This window comes from Columba livia, unplaced genomic scaffold, assembly GCF_036013475.1.
Source record: "Columba livia isolate bColLiv1 breed racing homer unplaced genomic scaffold, bColLiv1.pat.W.v2 Scaffold_146, whole genome shotgun sequence".
NCBI classification, from domain to species: Eukaryota; Metazoa; Chordata; class Aves; order Columbiformes; family Columbidae; genus Columba; species Columba livia.
In genome coordinates this window covers 364,354-377,184 of record NW_027043042.1, presented here as the reverse complement: position 1 = coordinate 377,184, position 12,831 = coordinate 364,354, and positions in this window count along the sequence as shown.

Below are 12,831 nucleotides of genomic sequence, written 5' to 3'. Positions count from 1 at the left end.
TGGCAGCAGGGACACAAGGCAGTGACAGGCCCGGGGCTGACAGGCTCCCCATCGCCCAGGTGGCGCCTGGCTGCCACACCCAGCTGACATAGAACCTTTGTCACAATGCCCGCTACCGTGGCGAGGATGCGGTGGCTCTGCAGGTGACAGGGACACTGCAGGACTTGGTGTCAGCTCAGCAATTTCTCACTTCCCCTAAGAAGCGGAATTCTGCAAATTGCTGCCTTTGCTCTTGAAAGGATGTCATCAGGTGGGTGTTTTGGTGTCATACACTGAAAACAGAGCAGAAACTGTGAAATATTCCCATGATATGCATGGTCCCTGCCCCAAAGCACCATGACTCAGCCTAAGGAGATCTGCAGCTTATTTTTTTGTACTGCCAGCAGATTGTGGAAGTACAGTATAAAAACCATCCTTATGGAGAGATCTTGGTATTTTAGGCTTAGTCTAAGTGTCTCAAGTAGTTGGGGTTTTTGCTTGGGCCTAATCCATACGGTCTTATGGCTTTCCTGCTAGTCTGAAGACGAACGTGCTAAAAACTATAAAGCAAAAACATGTCCTGCAGCCTAGCCTTGCCTTGCCTGTCCTTGCCTGTCCTAGCCTTGCCTTATGTCCTTCTCATCCTGTTCTCTGTCCCATCCTCTCTCACTAACCCCTCGTCTGGCTGCATGTCTCTTCTTTCCTTTTCTCTCACTCTCCTGCTTCCTGCCTCTTTTCTTGCAATTCCTCCATCTCACTCCTGCAGCCCAACACTACTTTTTGTTCTTCCTTCCCTTTCTCCTGCTCCCTTCGCTTTCTCCCTCTGTCCCATATCTTTCTTCCCGACTTGTCTCTTGGAGACTTTGGGCCAAACTGGCCCCAAGTCTGGGCATGGTTTGTCAAGTTTTCAGAGGCCTGGCTGGTGGCAGCAGGGCCAGCAGGCAGTGACAGGCCCGGGGCTGACAGGCTCCCCATCCCCTAGGGGGCGCCTGGCTGCCACACCCAGCTGACATAGAACCTTTGTCACAATGCCCGCTACCGTGGCGAGGATGCGGTGGCTCTGCAGGTGACAGGGACACTGCAGGACTTGGTGTCAGCTCAGCAATTTCTCACTTCCCCTAAGAAGCGGAATTCTGCAAATTGCTGACTTTGCTTTTGAAAGGATGTCATCGGGTGGGTGTTTTGGTGTCATACACTGAAAACAGAGCAGAAACTGTGAAATATTCCCATGATATGCATGGTCCCTCCCCCAAAGCACCATGACTCAGCCTAAGGAGATCTGCAGCTTATTTTTTTGTACTGCCAGCAGATTGTGGAAGTACAGTATAAAAACCATCCTTATGGAGAGATCTTGGTATTTTAGGCTTAGTCTAAGTGTCTCAAGTAGCTGGGGTTTTTGCTTGGGCCTAATCCATACGGTCTTATGGCTTTCCTGCTAGTCTGAAGACGAATGTGCTAGAAACTATAAAGCAAAAACATGTCCTGCAGCCTAGCCTTTCCTTGCCTGTCCTTGCCTGTCCTAGCCTTGCCTTATGTCCTTCTCATCCTGTTCTCTGTCCCATCCTCTCTCACTAAGCCCTCGTCTGGCTGCATGTCTCTTCTTTCCTTTTCTCTCACTCTCCTGCTTCCTGCCTCTTTTCTTGCAATTCCTCCATTTCACTCCTGCAGCCCAACACTACTTTTTATTCTTCCTTCCCTTTCTCCTGCTCCCTTTGCTTTCTCCCTCTGTCCCATATCTTTCTTCCCGACTTGTCTCTTGCAGACTTTGGGCCAAACTGGCCCCAAGTCTGGGCATGGTTTGACAAGTTTTCAGAGGCCTGGCTGGTGGAAGCAGGGACACCAGGCAGTGACAGGCCCGGGGCTGACAGGCTCCCCATCCCCTAGGGGGCGCCTGGCTGCCACACCCAGCTGACATAGAACCTTTGTCACAATGCCCGCTACCGTGGCGAGGATGCGGTGGCTCTGCAGGTGACAGGGACACTGCAGGACTTGGTGTCAGCTCAGCAATTTCTCACTTCCCCTAAGAAGCGGAATTCTGCAAATTGCTGCCTTTGCTCTTGAAAGGATGTCATCGGGTGGGTGTTTTGGTGTCATACACTGAAAACAGAGCAGAAACTGTGAAATATTCCCATGATATGCATGGTCCCTGCCCCAAAGCACCATGACTCAGCCTAAGGAGATCTGCAGCTTATTTTTTTGTACTGCCAGCAGATTGTGGAAGTACAGTATAAAAACCATCCTTATGGAGAGATCTTGGTCTTTTAGGCTTAGTCTAAGTGTCTCAAGTAGCTGGGGTTTTTGCTTGGGCCTAATCCATACGGTCTTATGGCTTTCCTGCTAGTCTGAAGACGAATGTGCTAGAAACTATAAAGCAAAAACATGTCCTGCAGCCTAGCCTTGCCTTGCCTGTCCTTGCCTGTCCTAGCCTTGCCTTATGTCCTTCTCATCCTGTTCTCTGTCCCATCCTCTCTCACTAAGCCCTCGTCTGGCTGCATGTCTCTTCTTTCCTTTTCTCTCACTCTCCTGCTTCCTGCCTCTTTTCTTGCAATTCCTCCATCTCACTCCTGCAGCCCAACACTGCTTTTTATTCTTCCTTCTCTTTCTCCTGCTCCCTTCGCTTTCTCCCTCTGTCCCATATCTTTCTTCCCGACTTGTCTCTTGCAGACTTTGGGCCAAACTGGCCCCAAGTCTGGGCATGGTTTGACAAGTTTTCAGAGGCCTGGCTGGTGGCAGCAGGGACACCAGGCAGTGACAGGCCCGGGGCTGACAGGCTCCCCATCCCCTAGGGGGCGCCTGGCTGCCACACCCAGCTGACATAGAACCTTTGTCACAATGCCCGCTACCGTGGCGAGGATGCGGTGGCTCTGCAGGTGACAGGGACACTGCAGGACTTGGTGTCAGCTCAGCAATTTCTCACTTCCCCTAAGAAGCGGAATTCTGCAAATTGCTGCCTTTGCTCTTGAAAGGATGTCATCGGGTGGGTGTTTTGGTGTCATACACTGAAAACAGAGCAGAAACTGTGAAATATTCCCATGATATGCATGGTCCCTGCCCCAAAGCACCATGACTCAGCCAAAGGAGATCTGCAGCTTATTTTTTTGTACTGCCAGCAGATTGTGGAAGTACAGTATAAAAACCATCCTTATGGAGAGATCTTGGTATTTTAGGCTTAGTCTAAGTGTCTCAAGTAGTTGGGGTTTTTGCTTGGGCCTAATCCATACGGTCTTATGGCTTTCCTGCTAGTCTGAAGACGAATGTACTAGAAACTATAAAGCAAAAACATGTCCTGCAGCCTAGCCTTGCCTTGCCTGTCCTTGCCTGTCCTAGCCTTGCCTTATGTCCTTCTCATCCTGTTCTCTGTCCCATCCTCTCTCACTAACCCCTCGTCTGGCTGCATGTCTCTTCTTTCCTTTTCTCTCACTCTCCTGCTTCCTGCCTCTTTTCTTGCAATTCCTCCATCTCACTCCTGCAGCCCAACACTACTTTTTGTTCTTCCTTCCCTTTCTCCTGCTCCCTTCGCTTTCTCCCTCTGTCCCATATCTTTCTTCCCGACTTGTCTCTTGGAGACTTTGGGCCAAACTGGCCCCAAGTCTGGGCATGGTTTGACAAGTTTTCAGAGGCCTGGCTGGTGGCAGCAGGGCCAGCAGGCAGTGACAGGCCCGGGGCTGACAGGCTCCCCATCCCCTAGGGGGCGCCTGGCTGCCACACCCAGCTGACATAGAACCTTTGTCACAATGCCCGCTACCGTGGCGAGGATGCGGTGGCTCTGCAGGTGACAGGGACACTGCAGGACTTGGTGTCAGCTCAGCAATTTCTCACTTCCCCTAAGAAGCGGAATTCTGCAAATTGCTGACTTTGCTTTTGAAAGGATGTCATCGGGTGGGTGTTTTGGTGTCATACACTGAAAACAGAGCAGAAACTGTGAAATATTCCCATGATATGCATGGTCCCTCCCCCAAAGCACCATGACTCAGCCTAAGGAGATCTGCAGCTTATTTTTTTGTACTGCCAGCAGATTGTGGAAGTACAGTATAAAAACCATCCTTATGGAGAGATCTTGGTATTTTAGGCTTAGTCTAAGTGTCTCAAGTAGCTGGGGTTTTTGCTTGGGCCTAATCCATACGGTCTTATGGCTTTCCTGCTAGTCTGAAGACGAATGTGCTAGAAACTATAAAGCAAAAACATGTCCTGCAGCCTAGCCTTGCCTTGCCTGTCCTTGCCTGTCCTAGCCTTGCCTTATGTCCTTCTCATCCTGTTCTCTGTCCCATCCTCTCTCACTAAGCCCTCGTCTGGCTGCATGTCTCTTCTTTCCTTTTCTCTCACTCTCCTGCTTCCTGCCTCTTTTCTTGCAATTCCTCCATTTCACTCCTGCAGCCCAACACTACTTTTTATTCTTCCTTCCCTTTCTCCTGCTCCCTTTGCTTTCTCCCTCTGTCCCATATCTTTCTTCCCGACTTGTCTCTTGCAGACTTTGGGCCAAACTGGCCCCAAGTCTGGGCATGGTTTGACAAGTTTTCAGAGGCCTGGCTGGTGGAAGCAGGGACACCAGGCAGTGACAGGCCCGGGGCTGACAGGCTCCCCATCCCCTAGGGGGCGCCTGGCTGCCACACCCAGCTGACATAGAACCTTTGTCACAATGCCCGCTACCGTGGCGAGGATGCGGTGGCTCTGCAGGTGACAGGGACACTGCAGGACTTGGTGTCAGCTCAGCAATTTCTCACTTCCCCTAAGAAGCGGAATTCAGCAAATTGCTGCCTTTGCTCTTGAAAGGATGTCATCGGGTGTGTGTTTTGGTGTTATACACTGAAAACAGAGCAAAAACTGTGAAATATTCCAATGATATGCATGGTCCCTGCCCCAAAGCACCATGACTCAGCCTAAGGAGATCTGCAGCTTATTTTTTTGTACTGCCAGCAGATTGTGGAAGTACAGTATAAAAACCATCCTTATGGAGAGATCTTGGTCTTTTAGGCTTAGTCTAAGTGTCTCAAGTAGCTGGGGTTTTTGCTTGGGCCTAATCCATGCGGTCTTATGGCTTTCCTGCTAGTCTGAAGACGAATGTGCTAGAAACTATAAAGCAAAAACATGTCCTGCAGCCTAGCCTTGCCTTGCCTGTCCTTGCCTGTCCTAGCCTTGCCTTATGTCCTTCTCATCCTGTTCTCTGTCCCATCCTCTCTCACTAAGCCCTCGTCTGGCTGCATGTCTCTTCTTTCCTTTTCTCTCACTCTCCTGCTTCCTGCCTCTTTTCTTGCAATTCCTCCATCTCACTCCTGCAGCCCAACACTACTTTTTATTCTTCCTTCCCTTTCTCCTGCTCCCTTCGCTTTCTCCCTCTGTCCCATATCTTTCTTCCCAACTTGTCTCTTGGAGACTTTGGGCCAAACTGGCCCCATGTCTGGGCATGGTTTGACAAGTTTTCAGAGGCCTGGCTGGTGGCAGCAGGGACACCAGGCAGTGACAGGCCCGGGGCTGACAGGCTCCCCATCCCCTAGGGGGCGCCTGGCTGCCACACCCAGCTGACATAGAACCTTTGTCACAATGCCCGCTACCGTGGCGAGGATGCGGTGGCTCTGCAGGTGACAGGGACACTGCAGGACTTGGTGTCAGCTCAGCAATTTCTCACTTCCCCTAAGAAGCGGAATTCTGCAAATTGCTGCCTTTGCTCTTGAAAGGATGTCATCGGGTGGGTGTTTTGGTGTCATACACTGAAAACAGAGCAGAAACTGTGAAATATTCCCATGATATGCATGGTCCCTGCCCCAAAGCACCATGACTCAGCCTAAGGAGATCTGCAGCTTATTTTTTTGTACTGCCAGCAGATTGTGGAAGTACAGTATAAAAACCATCCTTATGGAGAGATCTTGGTCTTTTAGGCTTAGTCTAAGTGTCTCAAGTAGCTGGGGTTTTTGCTTGGGCCTAATCCATACGGTCTTATGGCTTTCCTGCTAGTCTGAAGACGAATGTGCTAGAAACTATAAAGCAAAAACATGTCCTGCAGCCTAGCCTTGCCTTGCCTGTCCTTGCCTGTCCTAGCCTTGCCTTATGTCCTTCTCATCCTGTTCTCTGTCCCATCCTCTCTCACTAAGCCCTCGTCTGGCTGCATGTCTCTTCTTTCCTTTTCTCTCACTCTCCTGCTTCCTGCCTCTTTTCTTGCAATTCCTCCATCTCACTCCTGCAGCCCAACACTGCTTTTTATTCTTCCTTCTCTTTCTCCTGCTCCCTTCGCTTTCTCCCTCTGTCCCATATCTTTCTTCCCGACTTGTCTCTTGCAGACTTTGGGCCAAACTGGCCCCAAGTCTGGGCATGGTTTGACAAGTTTTCAGAGGCCTGGCTGGTGGCAGCAGGGACACCAGGCAGTGACAGGCCCGGGGCTGACAGGCTCCCCATCCCCTAGGGGGCGCCTGGCTGCCACACCCAGCTGACATAGAACCTTTGTCACAATGCCCGCTACCGTGGCGAGGATGCGGTGGCTCTGCAGGTGACAGGGACACTGCAGGACTTGGTGTCAGCTCAGCAATTTCTCACTTCCCCTAAGAAGCGGAATTCTGCAAATTGCTGCCTTTGCTCTTGAAAGGATGTCATCGGGTGGGTGTTTTGGTGTCATACACTGAAAACAGAGCAGAAACTGTGAAATATTCCCATGATATGCATGGTCCCTGCCCCAAAGCACCATGACTCAGCCAAAGGAGATCTGCAGCTTATTTTTTTGTACTGCCAGCAGATTGTGGAAGTACAGTATAAAAACCATCCTTATGGAGAGATCTTGGTATTTTAGGCTTAGTCTAAGTGTCTCAAGTAGTTGGGGTTTTTGCTTGGGCCTAATCCATACGGTCTTATGGCTTTCCTGCTAGTCTGAAGACGAATGTACTAGAAACTATAAAGCAAAAACATGTCCTGCAGCCTAGCCTTGCCTTGCCTGTCCTTGCCTGTCCTAGCCTTGCCTTATGTCCTTCTCATCCTGTTCTCTGTCCCATCCTCTCTCACTAACCCCTCGTCTGGCTGCATGTCTCTTCTTTCCTTTTCTCTCACTCTCCTGCTTCCTGCCTCTTTTCTTGCAATTCCTCCATCTCACTCCTGCAGCCCAACACTACTTTTTGTTCTTCCTTCCCTTTCTCCTGCTCCCTTCGCTTTCTCCCTCTGTCCCATATCTTTCTTCCCGACTTGTCTCTTGGAGACTTTGGGCCAAACTGGCCCCAAGTCTGGGCATGGTTTGACAAGTTTTCAGAGGCCTGGCTGGTGGCAGCAGGGCCAGCAGGCAGTGACAGGCCCGGGGCTGACAGGCTCCCCATCCCCTAGGGGGCGCCTGGCTGCCACACCCAGCTGACATAGAACCTTTGTCACAATGCCCGCTACCGTGGCGAGGATGCGGTGGCTCTGCAGGTGACAGGGACACTGCAGGACTTGGTGTCAGCTCAGCAATTTCTCACTTCCCCTAAGAAGCGGAATTCTGCAAATTGCTGACTTTGCTTTTGAAAGGATGTCATCGGGTGGGTGTTTTGGTGTCATACACTGAAAACAGAGCAGAAACTGTGAAATATTCCCATGATATGCATGGTCCCTCCCCCAAAGCACCATGACTCAGCCTAAGGAGATCTGCAGCTTATTTTTTTGTACTGCCAGCAGATTGTGGAAGTACAGTATAAAAACCATCCTTATGGAGAGATCTTGGTATTTTAGGCTTAGTCTAAGTGTCTCAAGTAGCTGGGGTTTTTGCTTGGGCCTAATCCATACGGTCTTATGGCTTTCCTGCTAGTCTGAAGACGAATGTGCTAGAAACTATAAAGCAAAAACATGTCCTGCAGCCTAGCCTTGCCTTGCCTGTCCTTGCCTGTCCTAGCCTTGCCTTATGTCCTTCTCATCCTGTTCTCTGTCCCATCCTCTCTCACTAAGCCCTCGTCTGGCTGCATGTCTCTTCTTTCCTTTTCTCTCACTCTCCTGCTTCCTGCCTCTTTTCTTGCAATTCCTCCATTTCACTCCTGCAGCCCAACACTACTTTTTATTCTTCCTTCCCTTTCTCCTGCTCCCTTTGCTTTCTCCCTCTGTCCCATATCTTTCTTCCCGACTTGTCTCTTGCAGACTTTGGGCCAAACTGGCCCCAAGTCTGGGCATGGTTTGACAAGTTTTCAGAGGCCTGGCTGGTGGAAGCAGGGACACCAGGCAGTGACAGGCCCGGGGCTGACAGGCTCCCCATCCCCTAGGGGGCGCCTGGCTGCCACACCCAGCTGACATAGAACCTTTGTCACAATGCCCGCTACCGTGGCGAGGATGCGGTGGCTCTGCAGGTGACAGGGACACTGCAGGACTTGGTGTCAGCTCAGCAATTTCTCACTTCCCCTAAGAAGCGGAATTCAGCAAATTGCTGCCTTTGCTCTTGAAAGGATGTCATCGGGTGTGTGTTTTGGTGTTATACACTGAAAACAGAGCAAAAACTGTGAAATATTCCAATGATATGCATGGTCCCTGCCCCAAAGCACCATGACTCAGCCTAAGGAGATCTGCAGCTTATTTTTTTGTACTGCCAGCAGATTGTGGAAGTACAGTATAAAAACCATCCTTATGGAGAGATCTTGGTCTTTTAGGCTTAGTCTAAGTGTCTCAAGTAGCTGGGGTTTTTGCTTGGGCCTAATCCATGCGGTCTTATGGCTTTCCTGCTAGTCTGAAGACGAATGTGCTAGAAACTATAAAGCAAAAACATGTCCTGCAGCCTAGCCTTGCCTTGCCTGTCCTTGCCTGTCCTAGCCTTGCCTTATGTCCTTCTCATCCTGTTCTCTGTCCCATCCTCTCTCACTAAGCCCTCGTCTGGCTGCATGTCTCTTCTTTCCTTTTCTCTCACTCTCCTGCTTCCTGCCTCTTTTCTTGCAATTCCTCCATCTCACTCCTGCAGCCCAACACTACTTTTTATTCTTCCTTCCCTTTCTCCTGCTCCCTTCGCTTTCTCCCTCTGTCCCATATCTTTCTTCCCAACTTGTCTCTTGGAGACTTTGGGCCAAACTGGCCCCATGTCTGGGCATGGTTTGACAAGTTTTCAGAGGCCTGGCTGGTGGCAGCAGGGACACCAGGCAGTGACAGGCCCGGGGCTGACAGGCTCCCCATCCCCTAGGGGGCGCCTGGCTGCCACACCCAGCTGACATAGAACCTTTGTCACAATGCCCGCTACCGTGGCGAGGATGCGGTGGCTCTGCAGGTGACAGGGACACTGCAGGACTTGGTGTCAGCTCAGCAATTTCTCACTTCCCCTAAGAAGCGGAATTCTGCAAATTGCTGCCTTTGCTCTTGAAAGGATGTCATCGGGTGGGTGTTTTGGTGTCATACACTGAAAACAGAGCAGAAACTGTGAAATATTCCCATGATATGCATGGTCCCTGCCCCAAAGCACCATGACTCAGCCTAAGGAGATCTGCAGCTTATTTTTTTGTACTGCCAGCAGATTGTGGAAGTACAGTATAAAAACCATCCTTATGGAGAGATCTTGGTATTTTAGGCTTAGTCTAAGTGTCTCAAGTAGTTGGGGTTTTTGCTTGGGCCTAATCCATACGGTCTTATGGCTTTCCTGCTAGTCTGAAGACGAATGTGCTAGAAACTATAAAGCAAAAACATGTCCTGCAGCCTAGCCTTGCCTTGCCTGTCCTTGCCTGTCCTAGCCTTGCCTTATGTCCTTCTCATCCTGTTCTCTGTCCCATCCTCTCTCACTAAGCCCTCGTCTGGCTGCATGTCTCTTCTTTCCTTTTCTCTCACTCTCCTGCTTCCTGCCTCTTTTCTTGCAATTCCTCCATCTCACTCCTGCAGCCCAACACTGCTTTTTATTCTTCCTTCTCTTTCTCCTGCTCCCTTCGCTTTCTCCCTCTGTCCCATATCTTACTTCCCGACTTGTCTCTTGCAGACTTTGGGCCAAACTGGCCCCAAGTCTGGGCATGGTTTGACAAGTTTTCAGAGGCCTGGCTGGTGGCAGCAGGGACACCAGGCAGTGACAGGCCCGGGGCTGACAGGCTCCCCATCCCCTAGGGGGCGCCTGGCTGCCACACCCAGCTGACATAGAACCTTTGTCACAATGCCCGCTACCGTGGCGAGGATGCGGTGGCTCTGCAGGTGACAGGGACACTGCAGGACTTGGTGTCAGCTCAGCAATTTCTCACTTCCCCTAAGAAGCGGAATTCTGCAAATTGCTGCCTTTGCTCTTGAAAGGATGTCATCGGGTCGGTGTTTTGGTGTCATACACTGAAAACAGAGCAGAAACTGTGAAATATTCCCATGATATGCATGGTCCCTGCCCCAAAGCACCATGACTCAGCCAAAGGAGATCTGCAGCTTATTTTTTTGTACTGCCAGCAGATTGTGGAAGTACAGTATAAAAACCATCCTTATGGAGAGATCTTGGTATTTTAGGCTTAGTCTAAGTGTCTCAAGTAGCTGGGGTTTTTGCTTGGGCCTAATCCATACGGTCTTATGGCTTTCCTGCTAGTCTGAAGACAAATGTGCTAGAAACTATAAAGCAAAAACATGTCCTGCAGCCTAGCCTTGCCTTGCCTGTCCTTGCCTGTCCTAGCCTTGCCTTATGTCCTTCTCATCCTGTTCTCTGTCCCATCCTCTCTCACTAAACCCTCGTCTGGCTGCATGTCTCTTCTTTCCTTTTCTCTCACTCTCCTGCTTCCTGCCTCTTTTCTTGCAATTCCTCCATCTCACTCCTGCAGCCCAACACTACTTTTTATTCTTCCTTCCCTTTCTCCTGCTCCCTTCGCTTTCTCCCTCTGTCCCATATCTTTCTTCCCGACTTGTCTCTTGCAGACTTTGGGCCAAACTGGCCCCAAGTCTGGGCATGGTTTGACAAGTTTTCAGAGGCCTGGCTGGTGGCAGCAGGGACACCAGGCAGTGACAGGCCCGGGGCTGACAGACTCCCCATCCCCTAGGGGGCGCCTGGCTGCCACACCCAGCTGACATAGAACCTTTGTCACAATGCCCGCTACCGTGGCGAGGATGCGGTGGCTCTGCAGGTGACAGGGACACTGCAGGACTTGGTGTCAGCTCAGCAATTTCTCACTTCCCCTAAGAAGCGGAATTCTGCAAATTGCTGCCTTTGCTCTTGAAAGGATGTCATCGGGTGGGTGTTTTGGTGTCATACACTGAAAACAGAGCAGAAACTGTGAAATATTCCCATGATATGCATGGTCCCTGCCCCAAAGCACCATGACTCAGCCTAAGGAGATCTGCAGCTTATTTTTTTGTACTGCCAGCAGATTGTGGAAGTACAGTATAAAAACCATCCTTATGGAGAGATCTTGGTCTTTTAGGCTTAGTCTAAGTGTCTCAAGTAGCTGGGGTTTTTGCTTGGGCCTAATCCATACGGTCTTATGGCTTTCCTGCTAGTCTGAAGACGAATGTGCTAGAAACTATAAAGCAAAAACATGTCCTGCAGCCTAGCCTTGCCTTGCCTGTCCTTGCCTGTCCTAGCCTTGCCTTATGTCCTTCTCATCCTGTTCTCTGTCCCATCCTCTCTCACTAAGCCCTCGTCTGGCTGCATGTCTCTTCTTTCCTTTTCTCTCACTCTCCTGCTTCCTGCCTCTTTTCTTGCAATTCCTCCATTTCACTCCTGCAGCCCAACACTACTTTTTATTCTTCCTTCCCTTTCTCCTGCTCCCTTTGCTTTCTCCCTCTGTCCCATATCTTTCTTCCCGACTTGTCTCTTGCAGACTTTGGGCCAAACTGGCCCCAAGTCTGGGCATGGTTTGACAAGTTTTCAGAGGCCTGGCTGGTGGAAGCAGGGACACCAGGCAGTGACAGGCCCGGGGCTGACAGGCTCCCCATCCCCTAGGGGGCGCCTGGCTGCCACACCCAGCTGACATAGAACCTTTGTCACAATGCCCGCTACCGTGGCGAGGATGCGGTGGCTCTGCAGGTGACAGGGACACTGCAGGACTTGGTGTCAGCTCAGCAATTTCTCACTTCCCCTAAGAAGCGGAATTCAGCAAATTGCTGCCTTTGCTCTTGAAAGGATGTCATCGGGTGTGTGTTTTGGTGTTATACACTGAAAACAGAGCAAAAACTGTGAAATATTCCAATGATATGCATGGTCCCTGCCCCAAAGCACCATGACTCAGCCTAAGGAGATCTGCAGCTTATTTTTTTGTACTGCCAGCAGATTGTGGAAGTACAGTATAAAAACCATCCTTATGGAGAGATCTTGGTCTTTTAGGCTTAGTCTAAGTGTCTCAAGTAGCTGGGGTTTTTGCTTGGGCCTAATCCATACGGTCTTATGGCTTTCCTGCTAGTCTGAAGACGAATGTGCTAGAAACTATAAAGCAAAAACATGTCCTGCAGCCTAGCCTTTCCTTGCCTGTCCTTGCCTGTCCTAGCCTTGCCTTATGTCCTTCTCATCCTGTTCTCTGTCCCATCCTCTCTCACTAAGCCCTCGTCTGGCTGCATGTCTCTTCTTTCCTTTTCTCTCACTCTCCTGCTTCCTGCCTCTTTTCTTGCAATTCCTCCATTTCACTCCTGCAGCCCAACACTACTTTTTATTCTTCCTTCCCTTTCTCCTGCTCCCTTTGCTTTCTCCCTCTGTCCCATATCTTTCTTCCCGACTTGTCTCTTGCAGACTTTGGGCCAAACTGGCCCCAAGTCTGGGCATGGTTTGACAAGTTTTCAGAGGCCTGGCTGGTGGAAGCAGGGACACCAGGCAGTGACAGGCCCGGGGCTGACAGGCTCCCCATCCCCTAGGGGGCGCCTGGCTGCCACACCCAGCTGACATAGAACCTTTGTCACAATGCCCGCTACCGTGGCGAGGATGCGGTGGCTCTGCAGGTGACAGGGACACTGCAGGACTTGGTGTCAGCTCAGCAATTTCTCACTTCCCCTAAGAAG